The sequence below is a fragment of the Ursus maritimus genome, unplaced genomic scaffold (assembly GCF_017311325.1).
Source record: "Ursus maritimus isolate PB19 unplaced genomic scaffold, ASM1731132v1 scaffold_6, whole genome shotgun sequence".
NCBI lineage: Eukaryota > Metazoa > Chordata > Mammalia > Carnivora > Ursidae > Ursus > Ursus maritimus.
Window position 1 is genome coordinate 45748849 of NW_024426774.1, and position 11223 is coordinate 45760071.

At 33.5% G+C, this 11223-nt stretch overlaps 1 pseudogene; it reads right to left on the reverse strand.

The window, feature by feature from the left end:
* Positions 1-232: 232 nt before the first annotated feature.
* LOC103671837 lies at positions 233-928 on the reverse strand (annotated as a pseudogene).
* Positions 929-11223: the final 10295 nt, after the last annotated feature.

Consider the following 11223-nt stretch of genomic DNA (forward strand, 5'->3'; position numbering starts at 1 on the left):
TAAGACTGGTCAAGAAAGGATCTCAGAGACTCAAGTCATGTACATATTTTTAAAATCAAATTCATTGAGGTATAATTTGTACAAAAATAAAATGAATCTATGTAATTGTAGGGTTTGATGAGGTTTTTTTCCCCCATATCAATACAACCTTTACTGCATCTTTAAATTATCACAAATAAGTGTGAAAAATCACCGGGCATCTTGCTGTTTCTGTAGCTGGATAACTTAGATCTTATTCATCAGCCTGCTGAACTGTTCCTTTTTCAGAAACACAGATACCAAAAATTTTCTGATATTCTTATTTTTAACTGATGTGGCTTGCTGAATCAAAGCAGCTGATTTTGATACAAGTTCAATGTCATTTTCTTCAGGAATTAACTCATCTTTCTGGGCTTGAGATACTGAACAAGCAACACCTGGCCTCATCTGAACCCTGCGGATGTACTTTTCACCCAGGAAATTTTGAATTGCAACAGCAGATCCATTCTCCTGAATAATGACATTGATGGGGAAGTGAGCATACTTAGACCTTATCTTGTAACGAAAGCCCAGTGTAATGCCCCTGGTCATGTTCTGTGTGTGACTACAGATAGTGTGAACAGTAGCCAGTTCTTTTCTATTCATTCACCATTTGTCAACTCAGAGCCTCTTCTTTTTCTTTCCAAGGAGACCAAGATCTACAATGATGTGATTGATGTCCTTTTGCCTGTTGCTTTGGGGCCCTTCACGGTAACAGTGGGTCCACCCCTTCTGAGTGATATTGACATTTTCTGGAATGTCAACAGTCTCATTGTTGAGAATGGTCTTTGTTCTTGCAGTAGACGCCACAAAGAGAGAGCTGATGAGTTTTAACACATGCATACAATTGTGTAATCCCAAACATGATCACTATATAGAACTTTTCTATCACTCTCTCCCTTGTGCCCCTTTGCAAGCAATACTCCTCACCCCTGGCCCCAAGTAACCACCAATTGGCTTAATTATTCCTCTTCTAAAATGTCATATAAATGGAATCATACAGTATGTGAAATCTTGTGAGTCCATGTTGTTGCTTAGAACCAGTAGTCTGTTCCCTTTAATTGATATAGTATTCCATTATATAGATATACTGCAATTTATTCATCAGTTCAATTCTTGATGACTATATAGGCTGTTTCTAGTCTGGAGTTATTATGAGTAAAGCATCTATGAACAGTCCCATGAAAGGCTTTGTTTGGACTTATATTTCCCTTTCTCTTGGATAAATTCATGGAATTGCTATTACAAAGTACATGTAGTGTAACTTAAAAAAAAAAACAAAAAAAAAACCAAAAAAAACCCTGTCAAACTGCTTTCCAGAATGGTTGGGCAATTTAACAATCTTACCAGCAATGAATGATGATTCCATTTGTTACACATCTTCATCAACAGTTGGCATTTTCAGTATTTAATTACTCTAGTGGGCACGTACAGATATCTCAAAGTATTTTAGTTTACATTTTTTGGATGATCAACAATGTTGAGTATTTTTATATGCTTACTGGCCATTCATATATCTCCTTTTTTGAAGTGTCTGTTCAAAACTGTTTGCCATTTTTGAAAATTCTATCTTCTCATTATTGGAAGAGTTTTAAAAATTAAATCTGTATGTAACATCTTTGTTAAATAAATGTGTTGCAAGTATTTCTTATTAGTCTGTGGCTTATCTTTTCATTTTCTTAATGGTATCTTTCAAAGAGCTAGAGTTTTAACTGTGATAATTTCCAATTTACTATTTTCTTTGATTCATGCTTTTTGTATACTACCAAGAAATTTTTGCCTATGCTGAGTGGCAAAGATTTTCTCCTAAGTCTTCTTCCAAATGTTTTGTTTATTTATTTATTTATTTATTTATTTATTTATTTATTTGGTATTTATGTTCAGGCCTATGATTTATTTTAAGTCTTGTGCATGGTATTAAGAGTTGAAGTCTCTTTTTTTTTTTCCATATGCATAGCCAGGTTTTCAATACCATATTTTGAAATTACCCACTGAGTTTCCTTCACATATTTCTAAAAAATCTATGAACAAATTTATGTGTAGGACTAACTCTTACATTTTTCTCTTCCATTGATCTACATATTTATCCTTTGCCAAAATCACATTGCCTTGCTTGGCACAGATTTACAGTATACCTTTAAATCAGTTAATGTAAGTGTCTGATTTTGTTCTTGTTTCACAAAACTGTTTTAACTATTCTAAATTCTTCCCATCCATAAAATGTTAGCAAGACCTTGGCAATTTATATGGAAAATGTCTGCTGGGACTTTGGTTGAACTTGCATCATATTTATAGATCAGTTTGGAAAGACATCTTGGCACTAACAAAAAAATTACACCTTAACAAGAGTCTTCCAAATCAAAACAACAACAACAACAACAACAACGAAGTATGTCTCTCCATTTATTTGTTTTCTTTAATTTATCTTAGCAAAATTTTGTGATAGTCAATATAAATATATTACACATATTTAAAGGAATTATTCCTAAGTATTTCATATTCTAGATGCTATTATAATTGTATTGTTTCTTTAAGCTTTCTTTCTTTTGTTTTTTTTTTTTTTTTAAGAGATGGTTGGGGAGGAAGAGAGGGAATCTTAAGCAAGCTCCATGCCCAGCTGGAGCCCAACTGGGGGCTCCCTCTTACAACCTGAGATTATGACCTGAGCTGAAATTAAAAGCTGGATGCTTAAACAACTGAGCCACCCAGGCACCCTCTTTAAGCTTTATTTCTAATGCTTATTACTATTACGTAGAAATACAACTGACTTTTGTGTGCTGTAGCCATACTAAATTCATTTAATTCTGATAACTTTTTGGACCCTTAGGATTTTCTATGTGTTCATGGAGTCTGCAAATAATAGACAATTTTGTTCTTTCTCCAATTTGCACGCCTTTTTGTCTTTTCCTTGCTTTATCAGTACAGTGTTAATTGGAAGTGATGAGAGTATTTGACTTTACCATGCTCTTGATCCTAGGTGTAAGCTTCCAGTACTTTAGGAATTAAGTGTCATGTTTGCTCTATATTTCATACAGATTCCCTTGACCAGGTTGGTGCTATTCATATTTTGCTGAGTGTTTATCATGAATAGACACTGAATTTTGTCAAATGGTTTATCTGCACCTATGTAGATATTCATGTGGTCTTCTTTTATTCATTTTTTTTTCTTTTAATGGGTCTGATTTTTGAAAGTTAAATTAGCCTAGTATTCCTGGGATAAATGTCTCTTGTTCATGGTATATTATCCCTTTTATATATTATTAACTTTGCTACCATTTTGTTAAGGATTATTGTGTCTTTATTCAGCATGTGATTTCTTTACTTACAAAATAATTGTCAGGTTTTGTTGTTATAAAATGAGTTGGAAACTGTGTCCTATTGTATTTCTCAAAGTACTTGCAGATGATTTGATTTACTGTTTTCTTAAATGCTTGATTGTGGTTTTAATCTGCATTTTTGTGAAGACTAATAATGTTAAGCATATCTCTATACTTTGGAGGTTGGTTCAAGTCTTTTAGATTGTTTTTTCTTAATATGTTGATTTCCAGGGATTCTTTATACAATCTGCATTTGAGTTCTTTGTCACATATGTATTGCAAATATTTTTTAAGTCTGTGGCTTGCTGATTCATTTTCTGAAAAATAAAGAATTTTGATGAAGTACAATTTATTAATTTTTTTCCTTCATGGTTTTAGCATTTGTTTGAGAAATCTTTGCTTATTACCCCAGAATGACAAACATAGTGTTCTATGTTTTCATCTAGAACATTTATGGCTGTGGCTTACACAGGTCTATTAGCCATCTCAAATTAATTTTTGTGTCTGTGAGAAAAGGATTGGACTTTTTTTTTAATCTAGTTTTTTGTGTATTATTTAGTAAAAAGATTGAATTTTCTCTCATTATGTTGATTTGATGCTTTAGTCAAAAATCAGTGCCTATTTCTGCATTCTCTTTTTTTGTCATTCAACCTTCTGATCTTTACTCAAATACCACATTGCTTTGATTACCATAGGAAATTCTGAAGTCGGGTGGTGTAAGTCTTACACTTCGTTCTTCCTCAAGATCATGTTGATTATTCAAGATATTTTAACTATCCATTTTAAAATCAGCTTTCACTCACCGAAAAAAAACCCACTGGAATTTTGGTTGGGATTGTGTTGTATCTGTAGCTTTATTTAGAGAAAGTGTTCTTTGATTCTCTGGAATAAATTCCATTATATTTAAAATCCACTTTAAAATTTTTTCTAGATAGTTTATAGAAATAAGCACATTTTTATATATTGATGTTGAATCCTGTGAAATTGTAATTTTTTAGTTAATTTCTTGCAGTTATTTGTAGGTTGTATGGGGTTTTCTACACAAATAATCATGGTATCTACAAATATTAACAGTTTTACTTCACTTTTTTATAATATTCTGCCCTTTTTTTCTGCCTTATTGCAATACCTAGGATATATAGAGTAATATTGAATAAAATCAATGAAATCAGACCTTCTTGTTTTGTTCTTGATTAGAGGGAAACATTCAATATATCTCATTAATTATGATATTAGTTCTAAATTTTTTGTAGAAGCCCTTCAGAGAGAATATTTCCTTCTATTTGTAGTTTTAAGAATTTTTACCATGGGTATTGAATTTTTTTTAATGCATTGTTCTGCATCTATTAAAATTATCATTTGGGTTTTCTCCTTTACTCATTAATGTGATTAAATACACTGATTTTTGAATGGTTAAATCTAACTTGCATTACTGGTGTAAAGGCCACTTTGCCACAGTGCATTATCTTTTCACATATACTATTTTTAATACTTTTTATGTCTACATTTATAAGAGATACTTGTCTGGTTTGTCTCCCTCTCTGATTTCTTCCCATTCAGTGCCCCCCCCCCACATCCCTATTGTCCTTATGCTCCAATGATGTACTATACCTTGGCTAACTGAATTTAAATTTAAAAAAAAGAGAGATACTTGTCTGCATTTTCCTTTTCTCACAAAATCTTCCCAGTTGGGGTATCAGAGTAATGATAATCTCATAAAAATGAATAAGGAAGTATTCCTTCCTACTTTATTTTCTCAAATAATACATGTTGAGTTGTTTTGTTTTGTTTTGTTTTTTCTTTGCTGTTTGGTAGATTTCACCATTTAAGAAATATGGGCTTCTAGTTTTCTTTGTGGAAAGATTCTTAACTGCGAATTAATTTTTTAAATTGATAGAGAGCTATTGAGGTTTTCTATTTCTTCTTGAGTTATCCTTGGTAACATACGTCCCTCAAGAAATCTAGCTGTTACATTTATTACCATAATATTTTTCATAATATTTACTTGGAAGGTTGTCTTTTAATATTTATAAGCTCGTTAGTAAGATCCACTCTTTCATTCCTGTTATCAGTAATTTGTGTCTTTTCTCTTTTCCCTGATCACTCAAGCTAAGGGTTTATTGTCACTTTTACTGATGTTTTTTAGGAACCAGCTTTTGACTTCTTGACCCTCCCTCAGTCTTTGTAGGCCATGGCCTTGCGGCCAGTGAAGGACTGAAGTGTTTCAGAGGAATCGCTCTTAGTTCTCTTGCCCTCATCCTAGACTCAGCATTCTACCACACCAGCCAACAAATATCTCTGTACTTCCATATCTAGAGGATTTTCTGCTTTCTGTTACCCTTCTAGAGATGAAAGCAGCCATGGGCCTTTTTTCTTTATTAAATGTTTATCATGATCTATATTTTAGGTTTATACAAATCCTCAGATCTCTGATTGGTTTTTAAAAAATATTTAATTTTGAATACATCTGTTTTGTTCCCTTTGTTACCGAAGGGTTTTGTTGTTGTTGTTGGTGGTGGTGGTGGTTTGTCTGTTTTGTTTTTAAATAAAGTCTATGTTATTGGGGTCAGAAAGAAGATCATTGGAAAACCATATACACAGATCAGCCAGGATACTTTCCCAAACTTAGTTCTATGTCTATTGTTCAATCATAATCACTATTAAGAGAACTGTAACATAGTTTTTGATTCTTCATTGCCATTAGATTTATAATCCTTACAAACTTTATATTTATTTCACATTAAATGACAACCGAATTCAATGGTTTTTTGATGTGTTAGCCTTACCATATTTAGAACTAAAGAATTCCTCAACATTTCTCTATCTTCTGTGGCTGGTTATACCTCACAATTTCCAAGCTGATATAATTCATCCTGACTCTTACATGTTTGAGAAGATTTCTTTAGTTTTGATTTCATTGCAACATGTATTTCTACTAAGCTGCCCTTCTTTTATTAATTTGTTAGGATGTGATCTCTTTTATAAATGAGGTATACTATCTGCTGTATCCTGTATGCAATGTATTTACATTTCCTACCGAAACGGGAATTTGCCACCTTTACTAAAATTACATGCCTAAATTTGACTGTCCAAATAAGAATTGAACAACAAATCTCTACTCTTAGTTTCTTAATTCCTTCATCTCAACATACTATTGAGTTTAGACATATTTAGTCAGTCTTGCCAAGTTTGATCAATGTGGACCCTAATGGGTGCTTTCTAAAATTGCTTCATTATTCTTTGCAAGTACAAGAAGATTGTAGTTCCAAACAAGAACCTCTGTAGCATCTTTATTTTACCAGTTATAAAATCTAGTAAAAACACAGATTTGTATGAGATCTCTATGCAATAATTATAGATGTATTATTACCTTCTTTTTCAGTTATTTTTAAGCTAGATACTATTTTATCATATTTGACTGGCTTCTAAATATTTTATACTATTAGATATACGCTCTGCCTTCTCTTCTATTTCAATCCAACTTGATAGCCAATTCTTATTTTCTTTTTCATAGAAAAGCTTCTGGTTACTTGAACTATACTTCAACTATAATTTCCCAAGTCCATATTAAAAGTCTATTTTAGTCCAACAGATCATGTATTTCTATGTCACATAATGATTATATTTTCTGTTATTTTTCTCATTGGAACCTGTAAATGGTTTCCTAAAATTTACTTTCTTTTTTAGTCCTCAAGATTCACATTAAAACAAAACAAAACCAAAATAAAGGAAAACAAAATGAAACCATATGTATGTCTACATAGACTTTATTTTTGACGCTATGACGATTCCATAAGAGGATTTCTACGCTCTTCCCAAGTAGAAGTTATTCTTAAAGTCCTCAGGCTATGCCTCTCATTCCTAAACAGGATTGTCTATTCTTAATGATGGATACGGGGACATACTTACATCGCTACTTCCTTATTACATTTCACTGGGGTGACACCTTAAGATCATTACTGTTACAAGAAATGGAAGATTCATTTCATTTCTCAGAGCTGCTTTGTATTTCTTTTACCTTGTGAAGAAGTGGATTGCTTTAGGAAGAAGCAAGTGTCAGGATAGGCTTGGTCATGCTACAGTAACCAACAATCCACATTTCAGTAGTTTACCCAAACAAATTTCCCTTCATGTTCATGATATATACCCAATGCAGATAATCAGAACAGCTTTATTTATTATTGACACTCAGGGAATCAAACTCATGAATCTATTAATATTTTTGCTTCCAGGCTCTCTAAGGCAGGGAGAAGGGGACCTAGTGAATGATATCTAACTCTTAAAAGAACTATGTCTGGTTGCTGGTCACATTTCATTGGTCAAATTAAGTAATATGGACATTAAAAAAAAAAAAGAAAGAAAGTATAACCCTCGCATATACCTAAAAGGAAAAGAACCAGAATACTTTTGAATGATCCTATTGATTACCACAAAGTAACAAAATTCATGGGGAAAACAATAAAATTTGCTTATTAAATCTCAATCCTAGGCTCAGTTAATATCCTGACCTGGTAATAAAATGTAAAACCCTAAATTGATATTGGTCAATAAAGCAAGTATAAAATCACAAGTTTAAGGCTATCTGCTATTTGAATTCTTCTTGACTAGCCATCTTAATCTCCTTTAACACTTTGTACTTATCCTTTACATATAAACACAGTCGTTATAGCACTGAAAACACATTTATTATTTGCCTGTGCATATTCTTTGCCTGAAATATTTTTTGATCTGTTTAACTGAATTTTAAAATTCTTTGAGCCATATTCTCATGTCTAAAATTTTCATGAAAACATATCATGGCTCACTTTAGGGAAATTAACGCACTTAATGAAATGTGTTGTATCACTATTCCTACTACTTCTACCTTCTGTTTACTTAATTTAGCCTTGGTCTCCCTGGGTAAAAAAAAGTCTTAAACTTATATCATTATCCCTAAATTTATTGAAGCGGCTGGATGATCCTAACGGGAAAGAAGCTTGTTCTCCTGAGCAGGATTTTAAAAGTCTATCAAAACCTAGTCAAAACATTTAGGAGCATATATTCTCTCCAAAGAAACAGGTAGTTATGAGCAAGATAGACACTCCAACTACCAAGGGTTATTGGCAATAAGTGAACATTTTCACAGTTAGTGATCTAATTACTGTCAAAGACTAAATTAAGTCCAAGGCAAAAATTAATAAAGTCCATTTACTCATGAGCTTGTGGAAGGGACTCCATCTGCTATCACTTTCATTTTTGCATGGCTCAAAGATGTGAGAAAGAGTAAAAAAAAAACTGGCATATTTAGACAGGTTCTGATTGGCAAATACTCTTATTAAGGTGTGATTTTTTTGAACCACGAAAACTTCCTAATTCGTCCTCAGGCACATCTGGAGGTCCTTGTTTGGCTTTAGGGATTAATAAAGCAAAAGAGGAAGGATCGTTCAGTGTTAGGAGCAGAGGGTTTTCTGAAAGCAGTAACTTCCTGAAACAAGTGAGGTTCGATGGAGTTTTTTTTATCATTAAATTGTCATAAAGTGGCTGCCATGACAGGCTACTTCTCATTAGTATTGTAGGGAACACTATCAAAAGGAAGGATATGGCACTTAGGAATTATCTAATAGGTTCTGTGTCCCAGGCTGGGGTCAACAAAGGAAAGTTTCCTTAAATAAGTCAGATATCACATAAATTTGGATCCATGCATATCTTTTCATTTTGGCCTTGAGTACACAGTATTGCATAAAAGTTATTAGTATAGTTTTATTTCCATTTATACTTTTTTTTCTTAAAGATTTTATTTATTTATTCGACAGAGATAGAGACAGCCAGCGAGAGAGGGAACACAAGCAGGGGAGTGGGAGAGGAAGAAGCGGGCTCATAGCGGAGGAGCCTGATGTGGGGCTCGATCTCATAACGCGGGGATCACGCCCTGAGCCGAAGGCAGATGCTTAACCGCTATGCCACCCAGGCGCCCCCCCATTTATACTTTAGAAATGGAAATATTTTTATGGAAAAAGTGAAGGCAGTGAATGGGTCATTCTCTTCTAGACCTTATACCACTGTTTTTCAACATCAGCACTATTTATACTTCAGACTGGGTGTTTCTTTATTGTGAGGGGTTGTCTTACAACTGTAAGATGCTTAGTAGCATCATTTCCCTCTGCCCACCGCATACCCACCAGATACCAGGAGCCCCACCCTCCAGTCATAAAAATTTCAAAATGTCACAGGACATTAACAAAAGGACCCAGGGTGTAGGGGAGGCAAAATAGTTTCCAGTATAGAACTACTGACTTAAACTCAATTAACCATGGCTTGGCAAAGAGCTTCTTTATAATAATTAGACCACTCAAAGCAACTACATCTTTCAACCCTAGCATGTAGAAGTGATATTGACCTCATTAGTAATATTATAGTATATAGTGAAATGTGTATTATTTTTCAATAAATATTGTTTTAGATTTTTTTGAATGAATTCATTTGTGGAAGCTGATAGCAATTAATTTGACCCATCATTTTGCCTTATAAAAAAAGAACTTTGATAAAAATTAATACTGTTAAATAAATAAATCCGTAATCTTCCCCTTTCAGATACATGATAGTAGTATACTTCCTGGTCCTCACTGTGTATGCTTAAGGCACAAGTAACTTGTTCCAGCCATAGAAAAGTGAGCAGAAGCGACATGTGCCAATTGGTTTCCAGAACAATGAAATGCCAACCTGAGACTCACCTGAGCGTTCTTTCCTCTGTGTTGGGATTTAACAGTCACCTTAATAATTTTTACCATAAACATGCACAAGAGGTACTCCAGATTAAAGGCAGGTAATCTTTTTTTTAACTTAAAAAGCAAATAACTATACGGATTCTTGCATCTCAGTTTTTACCCCTGAAGCAACACAATGAGAGCCAGACCAAATCTACTGCGCATACAAAGTCTGTATCTCATATGAGAAACAGGAAAAGAAAATACATTTTCTTTTCTTATATACAGGAAAGAGGTAACTGCCTTTATCTGTCTTACAAAAAGAAGGGAAAAAAACCTTGCCCTCTGAAGAGGGAATGAAATGGATCCTGGGTTCTCGCTCTAACCTTTTAGAATGTAAATACTATCTTCAAGGGCCAGATATGCCTTCTTGCCCAACGCCTCCAACCCTGCCATTTCTTTGGTTTCTATGACCTAGAAGACATCTTCAAGGTCCTGAGCTTCATAAATCTCTACAGTTACCTCACTATCTATACAGTTGTACATTAATTACCCAAGGTTGCTTATGGCCCAGCAGTCCAATTCACAGGGGGAAAAAAAAGTGTTTGGAAAGCTCTAACTCTATAGCAATAAAAAAGTTTTTCTTAACACTCCACAAGTTTTACAAATCTTTGTCTGGTTTTGGTATAGGGTAATGCTAGCCTTGTAAACTAAGTCAGGAAGTATTCCCTCCACTTCTGTTGGCTAGAAATGGTTGTCAAGAATTGGTGTTATTACTTCTTGAAATGTTTGGTAGAATTATTGAGTGTAACCCTCTGGGCCTGGAGATTTCTTTTTTTTTTTTTTTAAGTTTTGAACTATTATTTAATATCTTTACTAATTTTAAGACTATTCAAAATATTTATTTAATCTAGAGTGAGTTTTGGCTGTTTATGGTTTTTGAAGAAATGGACTGTTTCAAATAGATTTACAAATTTACATGTGAAGAGATTTTGTAGTATTTGGGTTTGTTTGTTTGTTTGTTTGTTTGTTTGTTTTAGCATCTGCCAAGTCCCTAGCACGCATTCTCTATATATGTGGATAGATAGATAGATAGAATGACACATAGATACATATATAATGGAATATTATACAGGCATTAAAAAAGAAGAAGAAAACCCTGCCATTTGCCACAATATGGATGGGCCTTGAGATCATGAGGCTAA